Here is a 21,241-nt window from a genome sequence, read left to right on the forward strand (position 1 = left end):
TAATCCCTGGGTCGGGAAGCTCCCCTGGAGAAGGAAATGGCAACTAACTTCAGTATCCTTGCCTGGGAAACCCCATGGACAGAGGAGCCTGGTGGGCTACAGTACATGGGGTCCCAAAGAGTTGGACACAACAACTAAATAACAACAAGAAAAATTAAAATCTGTTGTTCTGAAGAAGACCCTGGTAATAGGATGAAAAGGTAAGCCAAAGACTAGGAGAAAAAAATTTGATAAAGGACTAATATCAAGAATATATAAAGAATTCTCAAAACTCAATAGTACAAAAACAATTGAATTAGAAAATGGGAAAAAGACTTGAAGTGACATTGCACCGAAGAGGATACACAGATGGCAAAATAACACGTGAAAAGATGTTTAGTAGCGATTAGGGAAAAGCAAACTAAAACCACAGTGACGCTCACTACATGCCTGTCAGGGTGGCCAAAATATAAAATATCAACAAGCAAATGCTGGCAAGGATGCAGAGAAATAGACTACTCATACCATTGCTGGTAAGGATGCAAAATGGTGTAGCCACTCTAGAAAACAGCAATTTCTTTTAAATCTAAGTATGTAACTATGATGCTATCCAGAAATTGTACCCAAGGACATTTATCCCAGAGAAATGAAAACTTAGGTTCATACGAAAACCAGTACTTGGATATCCACTGCACCTTTATTCCTCAGTCAAAAACTAGAATCTACCCAGATGCCCTTCAGTTAAACAGTTAAACAGCGTGGTATGCCCTAACCACAGGAAACTACTCAGCCTTAAGACGAAATGAAGTGCAGCAACCTGGGTGAGTTATGTCCCTAAAGGTTACATACTGTAGGATTCCATTTACGTAACATTTTTGAAAATTACAGAAATGGAGAACAGGTGAGTGGTGGAGGGGCCAGGGGAGAGGAGGCCAATGATGTTTGGCTGTAGAAGGGCAACAGAGGGAGCCGTGTGGAGACAGAAATGTTCTGCAGCTCAACTGTGTCAGTGTCAGTACCCTGCTTATGATGGGAGCAGAATTTTAAAGGTGGTTCCATTAGAGGAAACTGGGTGAGGTGTGCATGAGATCTCTCTATATTATTTCTTGCGACTCCATGTGAATCCACAGTTATCTCAAATAATTGAAAGAGAAAAGCTCATCACACATTAATTAATTAGATTAAAAATGGATAAAACTACGACGCTTAACTTCAGAATCAGGAAAGTGACCGTGGAGAAAGAGTTACCAATAAACTTAAAGACAAAAACAGACACAGAAACATCGGTTCTTGCTCAGCTGGTGCTCAACTCCCCAACCTGCTTCCTGTTCTAGAGATGATCTGGCAGATTCAGAAATTGACAAGTGTGCCCTAAAATAAACGAGCAAAGTGGAATGACACTTTAAGATACTGATCAGGTTCACAAAGCAAGACTCCAAAATGTCAAGTTTTGTGTTTTCTATCAAGGGCTTGATCCAAGTAGGAGAGGCAGGAGAGCCACCCATGTTGGCTGTAGCTCCTGAGTGTGAAGACCTGGATTATAGCCTCACCTGCACGTGAACACTGATGGTGTGGATAGGGAACTTAGTTCCCCAGTGTCTTCTGCACAAGTCAGAGAAGGCAAAAGCACTAAGATGAGGAAGAAGAGACAGAGAAAAGGCATGAGGCTCATGACGAAAGCCAGAGATGCTGCCAGGGGGCAAAGTAACTGCGATGATGAAGAAACACACTCTAATCTGACCAGGATAGAACTCTAGAAACTAGTCTTCAAAGCTGTTCTCTGAAAAGTGCCAGAACACTAACTTGCCCTTCTCTGCAAAAAGTTATCTACCTTTTAGAGAAAACTGGGCTGAGCTGCTTTATCATGGCCTCTGACTCTGATCATGAACACATCCACGTTCAGGCAGCTATGGGTGTCACTTTCATTGACAAGTATAGTAAGGAATTACTGTTTATCTTTTGATGGCAATAAGAGGTTATTGTTTATGGAATGTTCACCATTAACCATTCTCTTCATGCCATTCATTTATTTTCACACTAACGAGCTATGTGAGGTCCTGCTACCCACTGGTAACTCAGACAATAAAGAATCTGTCTGCAATCCAGGAGACCTGGGTTCAATCCCTGGGTAGGGAAGATCCTCTGGAGAAGGGAATGGCTTACCCACTCCAGTATTCTTGCCTGGAGAATTCCATGGGCAGAGGACTCTGGTGGGCTATAGTCCATGTGGTCATTTAAGAGTCAGACACGACTGAGCAACTAACACTTCAGTACAGAGACGGTACCCACATTTTACAAAAGAGGAAACAGGCTTAGAGAGGTTAGGTAGCTTGCCTAAGATTACAGAATCCATAAATACAAGAATTGGGACTTAAACTGGAATTCATTTGATTTGTTGGAACATACTACATACAAGTATGTTAGTTTAAAATTAATTGGAGATTTTTAATGGCTATTTTAAAGTGTAAACATTGCTGTAAGAGATTCAAATATTAAGGATACACACTAGCATTCATCCACTCCCAACTCTACCCATTTCCCCACATTCTAGCCAACACTGGGTATTAACACTTTTTAAAGACTCTTTGCCAATACCACTTTTTACTTTCCATGAATTTGATGAATTGAAGTATATTTTTACTTCCTCTTATTTCTCTTCATAAGTTTTGCCCATTGTCTATCAGGTTATTTTATTTTTTCCTTATCGAACTATAAAACTCTATATAAAGAAATGAGCCCTCTGTCATGGATATTGATGATAACATTTTTCTTACTTTCTTTTGATTCTGTTTTAGAGAATTTTTGACATATAAAATTTTCACCAAATTTATCAATATTTTACAGGATGATTTTGAGGTTTGGGGTTATTACATTAACGAATATATATCATCTCTTCAATTTAGCAAAACGTATGGCTCCCCACCTCATTCCATCAATAGATGAACATAAGTATCTTATTCAGATGATAATAAAACTATGATAAAACTGCAAAATGTTTCTTTTTAAAGAGGGTCTACTAGTTATTTTAGGATCTCAATTTAGGACCATCTAGAATAAAAAAAGAACTGAAAGTGTTTTTCAAATACAGAAGGAAGAACACGTGTCTAGAGTCTCTGAGAAGAGGAAAAACAAAGAAAATGTGTCATATGTTTTCCCCCAATTCACATTGGGGGAAAAACCCATATGCATCAATTTTTTAAAATCTTAGAGACCAAAAATGTCTTTCTCCCCACCCCGACTCTTTCATGTATGAATGAGCGTGAGAAAAGGGGGTAGGATGGGGTACTGGGCCCCTCCTCCATCCCCGCCCAGCTGAGAGTACTGCTCTAGCCCCAGCGGTCCCCTTCATAATCGTTTCCGTGAGGCTTTACTTGCACAATGCCACGTAGGCTGAGGACTGAGCGTCTTCATGGGCTGGCTCTGCTCCAAACTACCCTCCCTTTGTGGAAATGGACATCTGCTCTTCCCACCATCGACTGCTCACCCAACCGCATCACTCCTGCTGCCCTGTGTTGCCCACCAAGGTCACTGAGGGCCTCTTCCCCAGCCCGATGCAAGAGTAGCTTATTCGACCTCTCTGTGGCATTTAATATCCTTCCCTCCTGCTCCATAAATATTCAGGCCCTGCTTCCAGGACAACACACTCTGGTTTTCCTCTCACCTCTGGCTATTTATTCTATTTTAACCCCCATCAAGGTTCCTCTTCTGCAGATGCTCCTCTGCCTTTGGTCCACAGCCTGCTTCTCTGCAGACTCTCCGTGGTGATTCAATCCACTCCCACTTGGCTGTCCCGCACAGCCAATTTAGGGCTGAGCCCTAAATTCAGACTAGGCAAATCAGCTCAAATCCCCAAAGGACAATAAAAGCCATCAACACAAACCCACTCCATCTGTATCCACAGCTCAGCGCATGGCGCCATCATCCACCCCTTGACCAAGGCAGGAACCCATGTCGGTCAGACACCCACATGCCACCAATTAAAACTCTTCATCCCACCCCATGCCTTAACTCTACCTCCCTGCTCATCTCCCTGTTTCCAGCTCCAGCCTCTCCCATTTATCCAAACAGAACAGGTTAGCTAGAACTGTCTCTCCCAGGGCAAATCTGATGTTACTATCCTGCTGAAAATCCTCTTGAGTCTCCCCATGGCTTGCAGGATGAAAGCCACACTCCTCAGCATGGCTTGCATGACCCCAGATGACCCCACCACTGCTCACTCTGCACGCCATGCTCTGGTGCTAATCTCAACTACTGGTTTCCAGACTTCTGGGCTGCCCAGACCTACTAAAAACCAACCAACCAATCCTGAAACTGGGGGTCTGACAGAGAGTGCTCCCTCTTTATTTTGCAAGAAAATATATCAAATATTCATATACCTATTAGGGATGGAGGGCTTTTCTACATAAAAAGATGGACATAATGACAGAATATACTTCTAGAGGCAGGACAGTGGCACTGTATTCAACATATGGAACATATGCAAAAAAATTACAACATAAAATGTTACTTTATGACACTAAGCTATGTATAATTGTTTTCTGGATTCAAGACTGTCCGTATAGTAGTCTTTACCAAGTGATCATCAAGTATCCCATTTGTTCTAAAAGTCCAAGCATTATCACAAATCCAGTTTCATTTGAGTGTGTTGATGACAAAGGAGATAAAATGATGTATTTTACTCACTTGGGGAATTGGATGAACTGGGAGATGAGCTGCAGTTTTCTTTGCCCAGAAGATCCTCAATGCCCAGGCCATTCTTGGGCTACTAACAGTACATAACCCTCACTGCTCACAGGCCTCGCTCTCAAAGCTGAGCAGCTCAGCAACCTGATTTCTACTCTCACGGTCAGGAGATGGGACCAGTTTGAACTGGGCCTTGGAATGTGCCCCTTGCAGAGGGACCCACTGCTGACGACCTGTCCCTTCCCCTACCTCTACTTGTCCTCTGCAAAATTCCCCTGACCTTCAAGACTGGAGGGTCTTTTTGCCTCCAGAGGACCCATGAACCTGCCTGATGCTTTTGGAAAGTTGGCATTGAGTCTTACCATTTATTGTTTTATCTCATGTGCCTAAGCATACTCTCTGGTGTTCAGTATTCATTAAATGAATGACTATATGTTTAGAGAGAAGAGTGCTGAGTTCTAATCACAGATTGGCCCCTGACTAGTTGGGTGATTGGGGTAAAAGTTCAATTTCTATTTTTCCTAGATTAACCTCAAATTCTCATCAATTTAAAGTGTGCTGTATTTTGGAAGAAATTTTCAATTTTAAAATGTCACCTCGTTTCTTCATGCTAGTAATTATGTTCTTAACAGTGCTTTATAGTTTATAATAACCCTTTACACACATAATTTAATCCTGATCAATACCACGGTATACTGTCTTCTTACTATTTGTTTCATTGCTAATTATAATGATTAACAATCAAAGCATGTGGACAGTGACTGCAGCCATGAAATTAAAAGACACTTGCTCCTTGGAAGAAAAGGTATGACAGACCTAGATGTATTAAACCTAGTGAATTAAAAAGCAGAGACATCACTTTGCCAAAAAAGAGATATAGTCAAGGCTATCATTTTTCTACTAGACTAGTCATGTACAGATGTGAGATTTGGACCATAAAGAACAAACACTCTCTTTCAACAACTCAAGAGAAGACTCTACACATGGACATCACAAGATGGTCAATACCGAAGATAGACTGATTACATTCTTTGCAGCCAAAGATGGAGAAGCTCTATACAGTCAGCAAAAACAAGACTGGGAGCTGACTATGGCTCAGATCATAAACTCCTTATTGCCAAATTCAGACTTAAATTGAAGAAAGTAGGGAAAACCATGAGACCATTCAGTTCAGTCACTCAGTCGTGTCCGACTCTTTGTGATCCCATGAATTGCAGCACACCAGGCCTCCCTGTCCATCACCAACTCCCAGAGTTCACCCAAACCCATGTCCATAGAGTCGGTGATGCCATCCAGCCATCTCATCCTCTGTTGTCCCCTTCTCCTCCAGCCCCCAATCCCCAGCATCAGAGTCTTTTCCAATGAGTCAACTCTTTGCATGATGTGGCCAAAGCATTGGAGTTTCAGCTTCAGCATCATTCCTTCCAATGAATACCCAGGACTGATCTCCTTTAGAGTGGACTGGTCAGATCTCCTTGCAGTCCAAGGGACTCTCAAGAGTCTTCTCCAACACCACAGTTCAAAAGCACAATTCTTTGGCACTCAGCTTTCTTTATGGTCCAACTCTCACATCCATACATGACCACTGGAAAAACCATAGCCTTGTCTAGACTTGCCTCATGGAATCTGTAAATAAGTCTCATGGTTGTCCAAAAAAAAAAAGGGGGGGGGGTAATACATGTAAAGTACTAAGAAGGCTTGGAATAGAACAAGTAATTATAAATGATTATTTTTATTAATTGGCAGAAAATGAAGAGGAAATAAAAAGCCTCTTGATGAAAGTGAAAGAGGAGAGTGATAAAGTTGGCTTAAAGCTCAACATTCAGAAAACGAAGATCATGGCATCCGGTCCCATCACTTCACGGGAAACAGATGGGGAAACAGTGCAAACAGTGTGAGACTTTATTTTTTTGGGCTCCAAAATCACTGCTGATGGTGACTGCAGCCATGAAATTAAAAGACACTTACTCCTTGGAAGGAAAGTTATAACCAACCTAGATAGCATATTCAAAAGCAGAGACATTACTTTGCCAGCAAAGGTCCGTCTAGTCAAGACCATTCAGGTATGACCTAAATCAAATTCCTTATGATTATACAGTGGAAGTGAGAAATAGATTTAAGGGACTATATCTGATAGACAGAGTGCCTGATGAACTATGGACAGAGGTTCATGACATTGTACAGGAGACAGGGATCAAGACCATCCCCAAGAAAAAGAAATGCAAAAAAACAAAATGGCTGTCTGAGGAGGCCTTACAAATAGCTGTGAAAAGAAGGGAAGTGAAAAGCAAAGGAGAAAAGGAAAGATATACCCATTTGAATGCAGAGTTCTAAAGAACAGCAAGGAGAGATAAGAAAGCCTTCCTCAGTGATCAGTGCAAAGAAATAGAGGAAAACAACAGAATGGGAAAGACTAGAGATCTCTTCAAGAAAATTAGATGCCAAGGAAATATTTCATGCCAAGATGGGCACAATAAAGGACAGAAATGGTATGGACCTAACAGAAGCAAAAGATACTAAGAAGAGGTGGCAAGAATACATAGAAGAACTGTACATAAAAGATCTTAATGACTCAGATAATCTCGATGGTGTTATCACTCACCTAGAGCCAGACATCGTAGAATGTGAAGTCAAGTGGGCCTTAGGAAGCATCACTATGAACAAAGCTAGTGGAGGTGATGGAATTCCAGTTGAGCTATTTCAAATCCTATCACTGCAGATGGTGACTGCAGCCATGAAATTAAAAGATGTTTACTCCTTGGAAGAAAGGTTATGACCAACCTAGATAGCATATTGAAAAGCAGAAACATTACTTTGCCAACAAAGGTCCGTCTAGTCAAGGCTATGGTTTTTCCAGTGGTCATGTATGGATGTGAGAGTTGGACTGTGAAGAAAGTTGAGCACTGAAGAATTGATGCTTTTGAACTGTGGTGTTGGAGAAGGCTCTTCAGAGTCCCTTGGACTGCAAGGAGATCCAACCAGTCCATTCTGAAGGAGATCAGTCCTGGGATTTCTTTGGAGGGAATGATGCTGAAGCTGAAACTCCAATACTTTGGCTACCTCATGCAAAGAGTTGACTCATTGGAAAAGACTCTGATGCTGGGAGGGATTGGGGGCAGGAGGAGAAGGGGATGACAGAGGATGAGATGGCTGGATGGCATCACTGACTCTATGGACATGAGTCTGAGTGAACTCCGGGAGTTGGTGATGGACAGGGAGGCCTGGTGTGCTGCAACTCATGGGGTCGCAAAGAGTTGGACACGACTGAGCGACTGAACTGAACTGAACTGAAAAGATGAAGCTGTGAAAGTGCTTCACTAAGTATGCCAGCAAATTTGGAAAACTCAGCAGTGGCCACAGGACTGGAAAAGGTCAGTTTTCATTCCAATCCTAAAGAAAGGCAACGCCAAAGAATGCTCAAACTACTGCATAATTGCACTCATCTCAAATGCTAGTACAGTAATGCTCAAAATTCTCTAAGCCAGGCTTCAACAATATGTAAACCATGAACTTCCAGATGTTCTAGCTGGTCTTAGAAAAAGCAGAGGAACCAAAGATCAAATTACCAACATCTGCTGGATCATAGAAAAAGCAACAGGATTCCATAAAAACATCTACTTCTGCTTTACTGACTACGGCAAAGCCTTTGACTCTGTAGATCACAGTAAACTGTGGAAGTTCTGAAAGAGATGGGAATACCAGACCACCTGACGTGCCTCTTGAGAAATCTGTATGCAGGTCAGGAAGCAACAGTTAGAACTGGACATGGAACAACAGACTGGTTCCAAATAGGAAAAGGAGTACGTCAAGGCTGTATATTGTCACCCTGCTTATTTAACTTATATGCAGAAATGCTGGGCTGGAGGAAGCACAAGCTGGAATCAGGATTGCTTGGAGAAATATCACTAACCTCAGAAATGCAGATGACACCATCCTTATGGCAGAAAGTGAAGAACTAAAGAGCCTCTTGATGAAAGTGAAAGAGGAGAGTGAAAAGTTGGCTTAAAGCTCCACATTCAGAAACTAAGATCATGGCAACCGGCCCCATCACTTCATGGCAAATAGATGGGGAAACAGTGTCAGACTTAATTTGGGGGGGCTCCAAAATCACTGCTGATGGTGACTGCAGCCATGAAATTAAAAGCTTACTCCTTGGAAGGAAAGTTATGACCAACCTAAACAGTCCTGAGTGTTCATTGGAAGGACTGATGTTGAAGCTCAAACTCCAATACTTTGGCTACCTGATGTGAAGCGCTGACTCACTTGAAAACATCCTGATGCTGGGAAAGATTGAGGGCGGGAGGAGAAGGGGTGGACAGAGGATGAGATGCTTGGATGGCATCACTGAATCAATGGACATGAGTTTGGGTAGACCCTGGGAGTTGGTTATGACACAGAGGCCTGGCGTGTTACAATCCATGGGGTCGCAAAGACTTGGGACACGACTGAGCAACTGAACTGAAAGAATGAGAAGAGTTAACCAGGCAAAGATGGAGTATCCCAAGCCAAGGGGTCAGCATTTACAAAGGCCTTAAGATAGGAGGGAGCAAGATGGAACTGGGGAACAGAGGAAAAGGGTCAATGTCACTGAAGGGCAAAGAGCCAGAGAGGAAACGAGGCAGGTGAGGTGGGAGACTCTAGTCTTGTTAAGGATTCTGGACCATATCTTAAGAGCAAGAGGAGCTGCCAAGGCGGACTTGAAGCAGGGTAACATGACCAGTTGCCTATGATGTACATATCATTCTGGCTGCAGCTGGAGGGCTAACCAAATTGGGGGGGGTGTTGGCAGAGTGGGGGGCAAGAGGAGACCTGTTAGAAGTGGTTGAGAGCAGAGGTCTTCCAGTTGTCTAGATGACAGATGACAAATGGATGGTGGTGATGAAGATAGAGGGAGATGGACAGAATTTAAAACACAGAAGATTAAAGAAATCAACAGAACTGGTTGATTGGTGGATTAAGCGGAGGAGGGTGGGGGGGGTGCGGAATCAAGGTATCTTAGACAACCCCTAGATTTCTAACTTGTGTAACTGCGTACATCATGTGATTCTCCCCAGTGGAGGACACACGGGCAGAAACCCAGTTTTGTGGGAGACGATCACAAGGTTAGATCCAGACATGTTGGGAATGAGATACTTTGAGACACTCCAGTCGGGACACAGAGAACTTGATGGTCTCTCTATATATACTGCTATTGGCCCGGAGCTCCAAAATCTTGATTTATGTCACAAAGTCTTTGGAGAAGCCAGGTGTGTCTGAATCCAGAAGTCACATCCTTAAATCACTACATGATAATTCAAAGACGTTAAAACTGTAACCTAACAGGGGTCCACTGAACCCTGGTATTCTGGGAATAAATTTCACACTCTTTACACAATACTACCTTGCTCTATTGTTGTTCAGTCATTAAGTCATGTCCGACTCTGTGACCCCAGGAACTGCAGCACGCCAGGCTTCGCCATCCTTCACCATCTCCTGGAGTTTGCTCAAACTCATGTCCAGTGAGTCAGTGATGCTTTCTAACATCTCATCCTCTGCCACCCCCTTCTCCTTCTGCCCTCAATCTTTCCCAGATCAGGGTCTTTTCCAATGAGTCAGCTCCAATACTTTGGCATCAGGTGGCCAAAATATGGGAGCTTCAGCATCAGTCTTCCCAATGAATATTCAGGGTTGATTTCGTTTAGAACTGACTGGTTTGATCTCCTTTCTGTCCAAAGGACTCTCGAGTCTTCTCCAGCACCACAGTTCGAAAGCATCAGTTCTTCGGTACTCAGCCTTCTTTATGGTCTAACTCTCACAACCATACATGACTACTGGGAAGATGATAGCCTTTACTATATACCTTTGTCGGCAAAGTGATGTCTCCGCTTTTTAATATGCTGTCTAGGTTTGTCATAGCTTTTCTTCCAAGGAGCAAGTGTCTTTTTTTTTTTTTTTTTGCAAGTGTCTTTTAATTTCATGGCTGTAGTCACTGTTTGCAGTGAATTTGGAGCCTAAGAAAATAAAATCTGTCACCATTTCCGCTTTTTCTCCATCTATTTGCCATAAAGTGATGGGATGGGACTGGACATCATGATCTTAGTTTTTTGAATGTTGAGTTTTAAGTCAGCTTTTTCACTCTCCTCTTTCAGTTTCATCAAGAGGCTCTTTAGTTCCTCTTTACTTTCTGTCATTAGAGTGGGGTCACCTGCATATATGAGGTTATTGATATTTCTCCTGGCAATCTCGATTCCAGCTTATGAGTCATTCAGCCTGGCATTTCGTATGATGTACTCTGCATACAAGTTAAATAAGCAGGGTGGCATACTCCTTTTCCAACTCTGAACAAGTCCATTGTTCCATGTCCAGTTCTAACTGTTGCTTCTTGACCTGTGTACAGATTTCTCAGGAGGCAGGTAAGGTGGTCTGGTATTCCCATCTCTTCAAGAATTTTCCATAGTTTCTTGTGATCCACACAAAGGCTTTAGTGTAACCAAAGAAGCAGACTTTTAAAAATTTCCTTTTTCTATGATCCAACCGATGTTGGCAATTTGATCTCTGGTTCCTCTTCCTTTTCTACATCCAGCTTGAACATCTGGAAGTTCTTGGTTCACATATTGTTGAAGACTAGCTTGAAGGATTTTGAGCAATACCTTGCTAGCATGTGAAATGAATGCAATTGTATGGTGGTTTGAACATTCTTTGGCACTGCCCTTCTTTGGGATTGGAATGAAAACTGATCTTTTCCAGACCTGTGGCCACTGCTGAGTTTTCCAAAATGGCTGGCACATTGAGTGCAGCACTTTAACAATATTATCTTTTAGGATTTGAAATACCTCACTAGCTTTGTTGGTAGTAATGTTTTCTAAGGCCCACTTGACTTCTCACTCCAGGATGTCTGGCTTTAGTGAGTGACAGCACCATCAGTCCCAGTCACAGAGGGCCAACAACCTGATGTAAAACTGAAGACCTATATAATAAAGCCCCCACCCATTCAACACTATAAATGGAACTTAAACAAACAAATAAAAAATCATTTGTTTTACCATATCAGAATTGGGAGTAGAGGAACTAAAGAAAATTAGAGATAGAGAGTCAATTCTTAAAAGTGGGATTTCATAGAATATCTTCTCTATTATGTATATTTGTACAAGTGGTTTTTTCCTTAAGTAAATTCAGAGACTGTAAGACACAGTATGTTGAAACAGATTAATAACACTTTAATGCTTCGGCTTTTATCACTGAATCACTCTGAAAATAGGACACTACCTAGATGACCAGTACTTTTAGCTGCCATCACATAGACACATGGTGGGCTGATCCTTAAGTTACTCATCTTTTGGATAAATAGCTGAATGGGATGAATATAATCACACTATACTCTGACAACTCAAGTTCCTCCTTCATTTTTGGTATAAGAACAGGAGACCAAAACAGCTTTGGGGAATTGATGATTCACTTTTTAAAGATAATAGCCCTTCTAAGATACTAAATATCACTTAGACTACCCATTTCAAGGGCACTGAAAGGGTCCTCTGAAGTCTTTGATTTTATTTAAGTGAAGCATAAATGAATATTGCAATGCACAGGACACATCAGTAACAGAAAAGCACTATCCACAAGTAAGATTGATTCTTTCAAGTAGTTTAGACCACTTACCAGGAGGAAAAAAATAGCTTTTTCAATTAGTATTATTAATAATTAATATTTGAAGGCCTATAAAGTAAACTTGAATGTGGCTAGCTGTTTGAATTTTAATATATTTTAAAACTGTATTTCAAGGCTAGGAAATGTATCTTACTTAGTTGTGGTGACAGACTGGCATATATTTCTTAAGAGTTCTTTAGTTAATCCACCATAGAAATTACAAAAAGAGGGGACATACGCTAACCAATGGCACTTATTTTGACTTTGAATAGCAAGGCACTTGTAAAATATTTCTTTAAAATTGTATTTTGCTTAAGTGAACATTAAAATTAGTTTTTAATTTGAGTATAAGTTAAGGTCAGAAGGAGGCAGTTCATGGATGGTTTGGGTATCAAGGAGAAGCAGGTCAGAGATTTATGCTGATAAAGAGTTGATGTTAAAGTGATAGTTCTAAAGGTATTATGCTACAATCAACTTTAAGGAAACCTAATATGACCATGCAGCAAAATTTAAAACCTAATTTAATTTGCTTCTAGTAATCCCAAAGTAGATTGCCATTCTTTTTCATATGCTGTATCATGACTAGGAAATATAATCTGAGGAAAATAGAATCACCTATAGGGATAGCTCAGAATATATACCTCCTCAGAAAGGAGCTCCAAATGTATTTGTAGATCAGTCTTAATGGAATAATTTACTTCACTATTTTATTTCAAGGTTTCTCAAATTTTTGGCATCAGGAACCTTCATACTCTTTATAATTACTGAGTACATCAAAGAGCTTTTGTTTATGTGGAAAATAAGTATTTATATTAGAAATTAAAACTGAGAAATTTAAAAATATTAATTCAATCAGACATACCAATAATAAGCCCATTGCACATTAATATAAATAACACATTTTTGTGAAAAATAAAAAAATAAAAATAATTATATTTTCCAAAAGAATAAAAAAAGTGAAGTGGCTTTTTTTTTTTAATTTCAAGTGGTATCTTTTTGTATTTTTACAAATCTCTGATAGAAGACAATTGGATTCTGCATTTACCCTGCTTCTCCAGTTATTCTGTTATGTCTGTTTTGGTTGAGTATTAAAGAAAATCGAGTCTCACACACATACGCAGTTGAAAATAAAAAAGAAGCATTTAATAGCCTTTTCAGGTAATTGTGGATATTATTCTTCGATATTACACCAAAACTTGACAAGCAGTAGTTTCTTAAAGGTTAGTTGTGGTATCTTAAAGTATATCAATGAATGAAATTTTCCTGCTCTACTATGGTAAAATTCATTGTTGTGTCTTGCACTTTGAATCAATCTTTTACCCATTCAAGACAATGTCATCCACTGGTCATTTGGAAAATGTCAGCTCATTTGAATTATGCAGACTTCCCCAGTGTTGACACATTTTGTCAACAGTGAAAAAGGCCAGTAACATCTTAGTACCAATATGAAAATAGCTTTGACCTCTTGGAACGTGAAAAAAGATCCTGGGGATTCACAGGGGATGGCAGACCGTATTTAAGACAATCCCTGTTCAGAATCACTTTAGGGACTTGGAGAATCTAAATGACTAGGTGGTGTGTAGGAAAATGTGTATATACGTTGATATTGTTCTCACACAGTTTTGATGTTTACCCTTGCTTCATGCAGAACTCAGGAGTGCACACTAAAGAAACTGTACATGGAAGTTGTCTTGTAAAGGAAAAAATTTGTTTGATCAGTACTTAGCCAGATACAGTAATGTGCTTTACAAATTCTTATCTTTCTGCACAGTTTTATAGATGTGTGAATATCACATGATGCAAACAAACCTGATGCATGTGAACAGAAGATTATGCATTTGAGCCTAAAATTCAAGTCTCAAATTTGGCCTTTGCATTAAAAAAAAGAAGAAAAAACAAAAAGAAAAAGGTCTTAACCATCTTTCTTGGACAGCCAACTCCTCATAAGTGTTCTCTCTATGGCTACTGACTCCTCTCTTAAGGGCATATTAGCACTGTAAAACACTGACTCTTATTACTGTGGATTCAAAGTAACATTTAATTATTTATCTTGAATTTGGTAATAAAAATTATAACCTACTTGAGCATTAAAAAGGTTGTTAGTAAGTGTTGATTTAATGGTTAGAATGTTAAAAGTTTTTTTTCCTTCAAGGAAAAAACAATTTGCAATTCTCTTTTTGATTTTCAGGGCCATGCTTTATGACCCAAAGATCATACAGAAGTAGGAAAAGGAACAAATGCCCCTTTGTCAGGTGTATTTTGAAGCTCATGGTAAAGCCTCCAGCTGACCAGCAGTTCCTCCCTAACTGTGATGGCCTGGCGATGCACTACTTGTTCAAAGGCTCAAAGTTACTCAAAAGAAAGCAAGTAGGTCCAGGGGTGAAGCAGCGAGACACAGGTTAAGAAACGGCAGGAGCGTCTCCAGCATCAACAAAGCTGACCCCAAGCAAAGGCTGTATGCCAGCCTTAGCTGTTTCCTTCATGCCCTGCTTCTAGGTGCATGATTCCAAAGACAGGGAAAGCACATCTCCCTATACAGGGCCATGTATACAGGGTAACATATCTTCCTTGGGTAAATACGATTTTATATTATTTAATAAAAATTTTACATTACAAAAGTGCAGGTTTTAGAGAAAAAAGAAATGGTCATGGTGGCAGATTTATTCTGTGACGTAATACATCTAGTGTTTATTCTCTGCTGCTGGAGGATTCCAGTAGAAGAGTTTGGGGAGCACAATATATTTACACCCTTTTTGAAGAAAAGTTTTAAAATGGGCAAGCAGGCAGCTGGTCTGTGCAGCAAAGCTCTAGCGGTGGCTTGTCTGCCACCCTCTACCAGGACTCCACCGTTGACCGCTTGTGACACTAATACTACTGGTATACCACTGCTTGTACTTTGAGATCTTGCGGTGGTTTCAGTAACAGGTCAATTCTTTGGCTAGAAAATAAACTTCTACAAACCACAAATTAAGTGAGAAACGCCCAGTTTAAAGGAATGTAGTATTAGTCACAAGCATCTTTAAAATTACTTTCAGCAGTTTGAAAACGCCCTAGACACACAAGATTACTTGGAATGCAAAATAAAAATGTACTTTAACAATTAATTTTGGTTTGTAATAAATCAGAGAAATGAGGGTTTAAAATTTAATTCTGATTTTCTATTAAAATGTCAAGCCCCTCAGACTAAAAATGATGTTGGTATTTACACCCTACTTCAGTGACCCATTAGGGTCAAAACAGATGATCCGTCCCAGAGAGGACTGGGCAGCCCATTTAAGGAAATCCAGAGCACCTTAGAGTTCTGCTTGAGCCCCGGGGCACCTATCTTTTAATGCTTTATTTTACTAAAACAATAACCTATGAAAACGAATAGACTTTTGAGAGTCACACTCTAAGTGGGCTGTAAGATGAAGAGCTAAAGAACACTGCAGACAGCGGGGGGAGCAACGGGCCTGGGTTATTTCCCTAGGGCATAATTAGGAGTTCAGCAGATGAAGTCCGTGCAGTAAATGGCGTAGCAGTAACTGCATTTTCACTCCACCCAATCACTTTCTTGCCTGCTCTGCTGCCCTTGCCTTCATTGCCCTCTTAATTCATTACCAGCTAAAAGTGACAACAACGTTGCTTCTTAAAGCATTTTCGGCCATTAACAGTCTATGCAGCCTTGTTTAAAAATTCATGGTTTGGGGGTTTCGCCACACAGAGAAAACGACTCTGGCCCCTGCAAGCAGCCTCCGAGCCCCAACCTCCCCTCCGCGGAGCTCTATTCGGGTGTGAGGGCCCCATCTGCGGGGAGCGCGGCTCAGAGGCGGGTCTCACGGCCCAAGGCCAAGCAGCCAAGAAACCACAGCGCAGCCCTGGGCGAGTCTCGGCTTATCCGTGGCGCAGATCGCCCGTGGAGCGGAAGCTCGAGGCCGCCGCTCAGCGAGCCCACACCGGCTGCAGAGGCCGCAGCGGGCGGCCCCGGGCAGTGCCCAAGGAGGCCCGCATTCCCCGCCCGCCCGAGAGCGGCCCAACGGCCGCCCAGTCAGCCTCGCTCCGCCCCGCCTCAAGAGGCAGGGGCCGGGCCGGGGCGGGACCGCCCGGACCGGAGGAGGGCCCGGCGGGGCCGCGGCGCCGGGCACTCAGGCCCCGCCCCCAGCCCCGAGGGAGATAGAGGAGAGGGGAGGGGAGAGGAGGAGCGACGCACTCGGGCCGCGCCTCACGCTCTCCGCCACCCTCAGTCCCGCGTGCGCGCGCGCGCTCGCCCAAGTCCCGCGGAGTTTAACACAATGCCGACGCCTACGCCGTGCGCAACGCCCCGGCCGGCGCAACAGCTCGGCGCCGGGGGCGGGGAGGTGGCCAGACAGGGCGAGGGGAAGAGCGCGCGCGAGAGCGGGAGACAGCGCGAGACCCGAGGAGGCCGGAAGCGCGCGTGCGCGCCCCCGCCCGCGAGCGGGGAGGCGGAGCCGCAGCAGTAGCGGCAGCAGCTGTAGGAGCCGCTGCAGCTGGGAGAAGCGCCAGAGAGGCCGGGCCTGCTCCGGTCCGACCGGATCCCTCCCCTCCCCCTCCCTCCCCGCTCCCCTCCCCCAAACCCACTTCCGCAGCTCGCGGCCTTGCCGCTGAAGAAGCAGCGGCAGCGGCGGCAGCAGGAGGCGGCGGCGAGGCGTCGGAAGGATTACGCACCTGACGGGCCCGCCTCTCTGGGCTCCAGCGCGGGACGCTCACCGGCCGCCGCCGTTCGGGACGCGCTTCGCGGTGGCGGTGGGAAGGGAGGGACCGGCGACGGGGAACGGAACGCGAATCGCCCCCCTCCCCTTCCTCCCTCCCTCCCTCCTCCGCTCCGCCGCCCGCCCTCTCGGCTTCCGTCCCCTCCCCCTCCCGCAAAGCCCCGGATGGAGCCGCCGCCGACTCGCCGCCGCCTGGCTCCGGGGGATGGTTTTGTCAGGCGGCCAGAGCCCCGGCGCCAGGCGCCGCCGCCCCCGCTCCCCGCGGGGTGCCCCCTCGCCCTCGCTTCCCAGAACCGGGTGCCCGTGTGGCCCGGGCCCTCCGCCTGCCTTCACCCGAAGCCCCGGGACTGGGGGGTGGGGGTCATTCGTCTTCTTTGTTGCCACCGCCGCTGCCGGAACCGTTTGCGCGCTCCGGTGGCCCCCGCCCTCCGCCTTCCCGGAGCCTGGGCTGTGGGGGCGGCACGTGGGCACCGGCCCCGGGAGGCGGCGGCGGTGCGCGCTTACCTGTCGCCGGTGCTGCTGCGGCGGGGAGGGAGGGCGGTGTGGAGGAGGCACCGCTGGGCAGCCTTGGCCGTGCTCCCCGCCGCCGCCGCCGCCTCTGCCTCTCGCTGCTGCTGCTGCTGCCGCCGCGGTCGGTGTCTCCGGCGCGGCGGCGGCGGGGCTTTTCCTGTCCGGTTACGTTAAGGTCACATGACCGAGAGAGCGGAGCGACTAGTGCAAAGAGGCTGAGAGCGGCTCCCGCCGGGGGGGAGAGGCGGCGAGAGAGCTGTGGCGGCAAGAGCCCCCTCCGCCCCCCCCACCAGCCGCCTCCCCTCCCCCCGCCCGCCTCCGCCTCCTGCTGCTCTGCCGCCGCCGCCGCCGCCGCCGCCTGCAGCACTAAGTACGCTGCCGCTCCCACCCAGGCTCCGCGCTACGCTCCAGCCAAACTTCTGCAAACCATGTGCAGCCGAGGCGAGGAAACTTCTCTCCACCTATTGGGGCTGGAGGCTTGAGTCACAAGCCCCATGTTTACAAAAAGCGTTAGGTAGGAAGCTCCTGGAGATGCTCCGGGAAGGCTCGGAGAACTCATGCTAGGATCCTGCTGCAAGCGGCCTGCTTGACATCTCTCTGCCCGCACCTTTGTCCCTCTGCTGCCCGAATTAGCATACGTTTTAAAGCTTAAGTCTTGCAACGGACTTGAGAATGAATCAAGGAGCTCATTGTGGAATTATTAATACTCTTTTTTTTTTAAAGATCGCCAGTGGTAGTCAGGAAGTCAAGCTGGAATAGAAATGCTTGTTTGTGGTGTGTCTGGAGATAGAACTGCTTCCTTACTGACCGGTTGAGTGTGAGACGTTTCTGTTAGGATTTAACTTGATGCTTGTGGCAGCAGTTGGGTTTTAGCTGGTGAAGCTTTGGTCCAGAAAAATAGAAGTCTGCAGAAAAATCGAGGTCTGCAAAGCATGTTTGTTACTTAGGAACTATTTAGATTCTTAACTTTTGGTCTCTGAGATACTGTTAGAGTGGGTTCTAGAATTGGCCATTCTGTCAAATTTATTAGAGGTCCTGAAATCTTTTTAACAGGGAGTTCCTGAAACATGGCAACTAGACAGGCATGGAATTTAATATTGTTTGATGGTGATTTTTAACATTTTAAGATTTACTTTTGCGTCATTGCCATTTTGCTAGAATTTTATTTGTATCTGTGGAAGTATGATGTTGTCCTTTGAGGAATACATTTAATGAATTCTTTTACATGTCTAGGAGTTTGAAGACTTAAGACTATGGCTTAATCTGTTTGGAAATGGAGGCGGCAGTTCCCTAGGCTTCTTTTTGGTTTTAAAGCATGCTTTCCTGATTATAAGCTCCTTGATTTGATGTGGAGCCCATTTTGGTTTATTTTATGTAGCGAGACCTACACAGCACCCTGTTCACAAAACACTTCAGGCAGGCTTACTATCTTAATGCAGAATTGATTTAACATACAGAAGTGTCCCTGCTGAGTGTCATTTGGTAACTGGGTTGTACCTGGTGCTACTGATGACTAATTTCTTCTTTCTTGAAGACGATACATAGCTGGATAACTTCAGTGGTCCAAAAGTGAGTAATAGATTTAGTACATACCTGCCTTGACCTTTCTCATTCTTTGATCAGCTAGATAAATGACTCGGTGAGTGGCTAAATGTCTGCCTTGCAAAACTGAATTCTGACCCTGGTGTAAGTATTTATGGTGCACTATCACTTAAACATCAAAAGTTGGCCGTTAGACTGGCATGTGGGGTTCCTGGGATAGGCTCTGCAGTTGAAATCTGTTTCATCTCATTTGGAAACTAAAGTGATTTTGATCTTGGTTTCTTAATACTCTAAGACTGAACTTTCAAATTTATGGTCTGATGAGTGCTCACAGGGAGAGTGAACTGATTTAAGAAAAAGGAAAAACTGGACAAAATTAATGCTAAAGTTTCAGATGAAGCCATTGGGCAGAAACTTGCCAATGTGTCTCAGGTATTTGACCTTCAGTCAGAGTAATAAAGCTTATTCTCAAGATCAACAGATAGTTTCCCAGTATTACTCTATATGGTTGTATAGAAATAAATTCAGGGCTTATTCTGAATCTTTTTCCTAGAGAAGGTGCTGTCAGGAGCATCCTAGTCTTGTCTTTCAAAGATGCTGCTCTTGACTTAGAAGTGGACTGCTTTGTTGCTAGTTCTTTGAAGGCATAATCATAGGTACTTGGATTTTGCCAAATATGCCAATTATTTTTTAGTCATCATCATCAAGTGTTAACATTAAAAGGAAAATATACAGATTATATTTGTTTTCTGCAACTGGTTGAAGTAGAAACATTTAGATGGACTCAAATGCAAAGGTGGGGGAGCAAACAGTTCTTGCAGAGAAGGGTTAGTGTAGTGTATGTCAGGATTAGGTCTGGGAAGCTGTCTGTCTGGTTGTGGGAGAGCCACAAATGCCCTGAGTTAAATAAGTCATCTGTTTACTTTGTGTACTGAATTTTGCATTTTGAAAATAAATTTGGCTAATTAGGGTTTCAAAAATAATTTCACACTTTACCTCAAAGAAAATCACAGTGCAAGAAAATAATCTGAATGGATTCATCAGAAGTTATGCATAAATATTCTGCATATTCTTGTGTTGCTAAAAGTTTTGGTATATGTTATACTGAGGTGCAACCAGAGAAATAATACACTTGATTGTGTTCTGAAGAGAATAGTTCCAGTGAGACAGTGGGCAGAGAGCAATTTAATAGTACTGTATTTCACTTTTTTTTTTTTCAGGGGGTGGGGCAAAAATTTGTGTGCACTCAAGTTGAAGATAGATTTTCCTTTAACACTGAGGATGAAAGTATTATTAAGAGGAAGTAGTACATGTGGATAGATCCCAAAGCTTTTTTATTGCACACTTTTTTGAAGGATGTCCTATGGGTAATCTCTTAAATTAGAAAAACAATATACTTTTTTACGTGCTAGATTTATAAGGCTAGGGTAGATACCACACCTTCTGTGTTTACAGGCTTAACATATCAGTCAGAAAAGATGTATTTTGAGTGTCTCCTATTTTATTTTTGTTAAAACGTTTATAGAAAATGCTTATTTTATAGTTGGTTGTTATTGAGACTATATTTCTTCAAGGATTCCCTATACTTTAGGAATTTTTTTGTTGTTTAAAATCTATTATTGTTGGCACATGGGTTTCAAACTTTTTCGGTTGTGGGTCTAAGAAATACATTTTGTTAAGTGCTACCTGGTATACACATAATGGGTTTCCCAGGTGGCTCAATGGTAAAGAATCTGCCTGCCAATGCAGGAGACCAGTGGTCAATCCCTGGGTTGGTAAGATCCACTGGAGAAGGAAATGGCAACCCACCCCATGGACCGAGGAGCCTGGCACGCCACAGTCCATAGGGTTGCAAAGAGTTGGGCATGACTTAGCGGCTAAATAACAACAATACACATATTTGTAAAGAAACAGTTTTTAGGAAATGGTACTTGTTATTTTGAGTATATATTCTCCTGCTTTTTCTTTTAGATTTTTTTGTAAAAAATAGCCGATTATGGTGCTTTAAATTGATTTCATAAATCACAAATGGATCAGGGTGCACAGTTTGAAAAACACTAATATTTTAGTTTTTAGTATTAGTTTCTGTTACAGATTACCCCAAATCTTAGTGGTTTAAAATAGTAAATATTTGTTTATCTCCGAATTGTTGTGTGTCAGGAATCTGAGAGTAGAGTAGTTTAGGTAGTTCTGGG

The 21,241-nt window shown here is 43.3% G+C and overlaps 1 protein-coding gene across 7 annotated transcripts in view; it reads right to left on the reverse strand.

Moving 5' to 3' along the window:
* Nucleotides 1-17,634, reverse strand: part of ZBTB2 (zinc finger and BTB domain containing 2) — a 28,653-nt gene extending 11,019 nt beyond the window's left edge. For 4 of the 7 annotated variants that reach the window (XM_086318331.1, XM_086318335.1, XM_086318334.1 and 1 more), the window contains exon 1: nt 17,499-17,634. The gene's annotated coding sequence lies outside the window, so the exon portion shown is untranslated. Of the gene's footprint in view, nt 1-16,950; nt 17,087-17,498 lie in introns of those variants that run through there. The other 3 variants (XM_086318332.1, XM_086318328.1, XM_086318336.1) reach the window with 2 other exon arrangements.
* Between the last annotated feature and the right edge of the window lie 3,607 nt (nt 17,635-21,241).

Source organism: Bos grunniens, chromosome 9 (assembly GCF_055505025.1).
Source record: "Bos grunniens cultivar Pamir isolate PY7600 chromosome 9, Bosgru_T2T1.0, whole genome shotgun sequence".
In the NCBI taxonomy this organism is placed as follows: domain Eukaryota; kingdom Metazoa; phylum Chordata; class Mammalia; order Artiodactyla; family Bovidae; genus Bos; species Bos grunniens.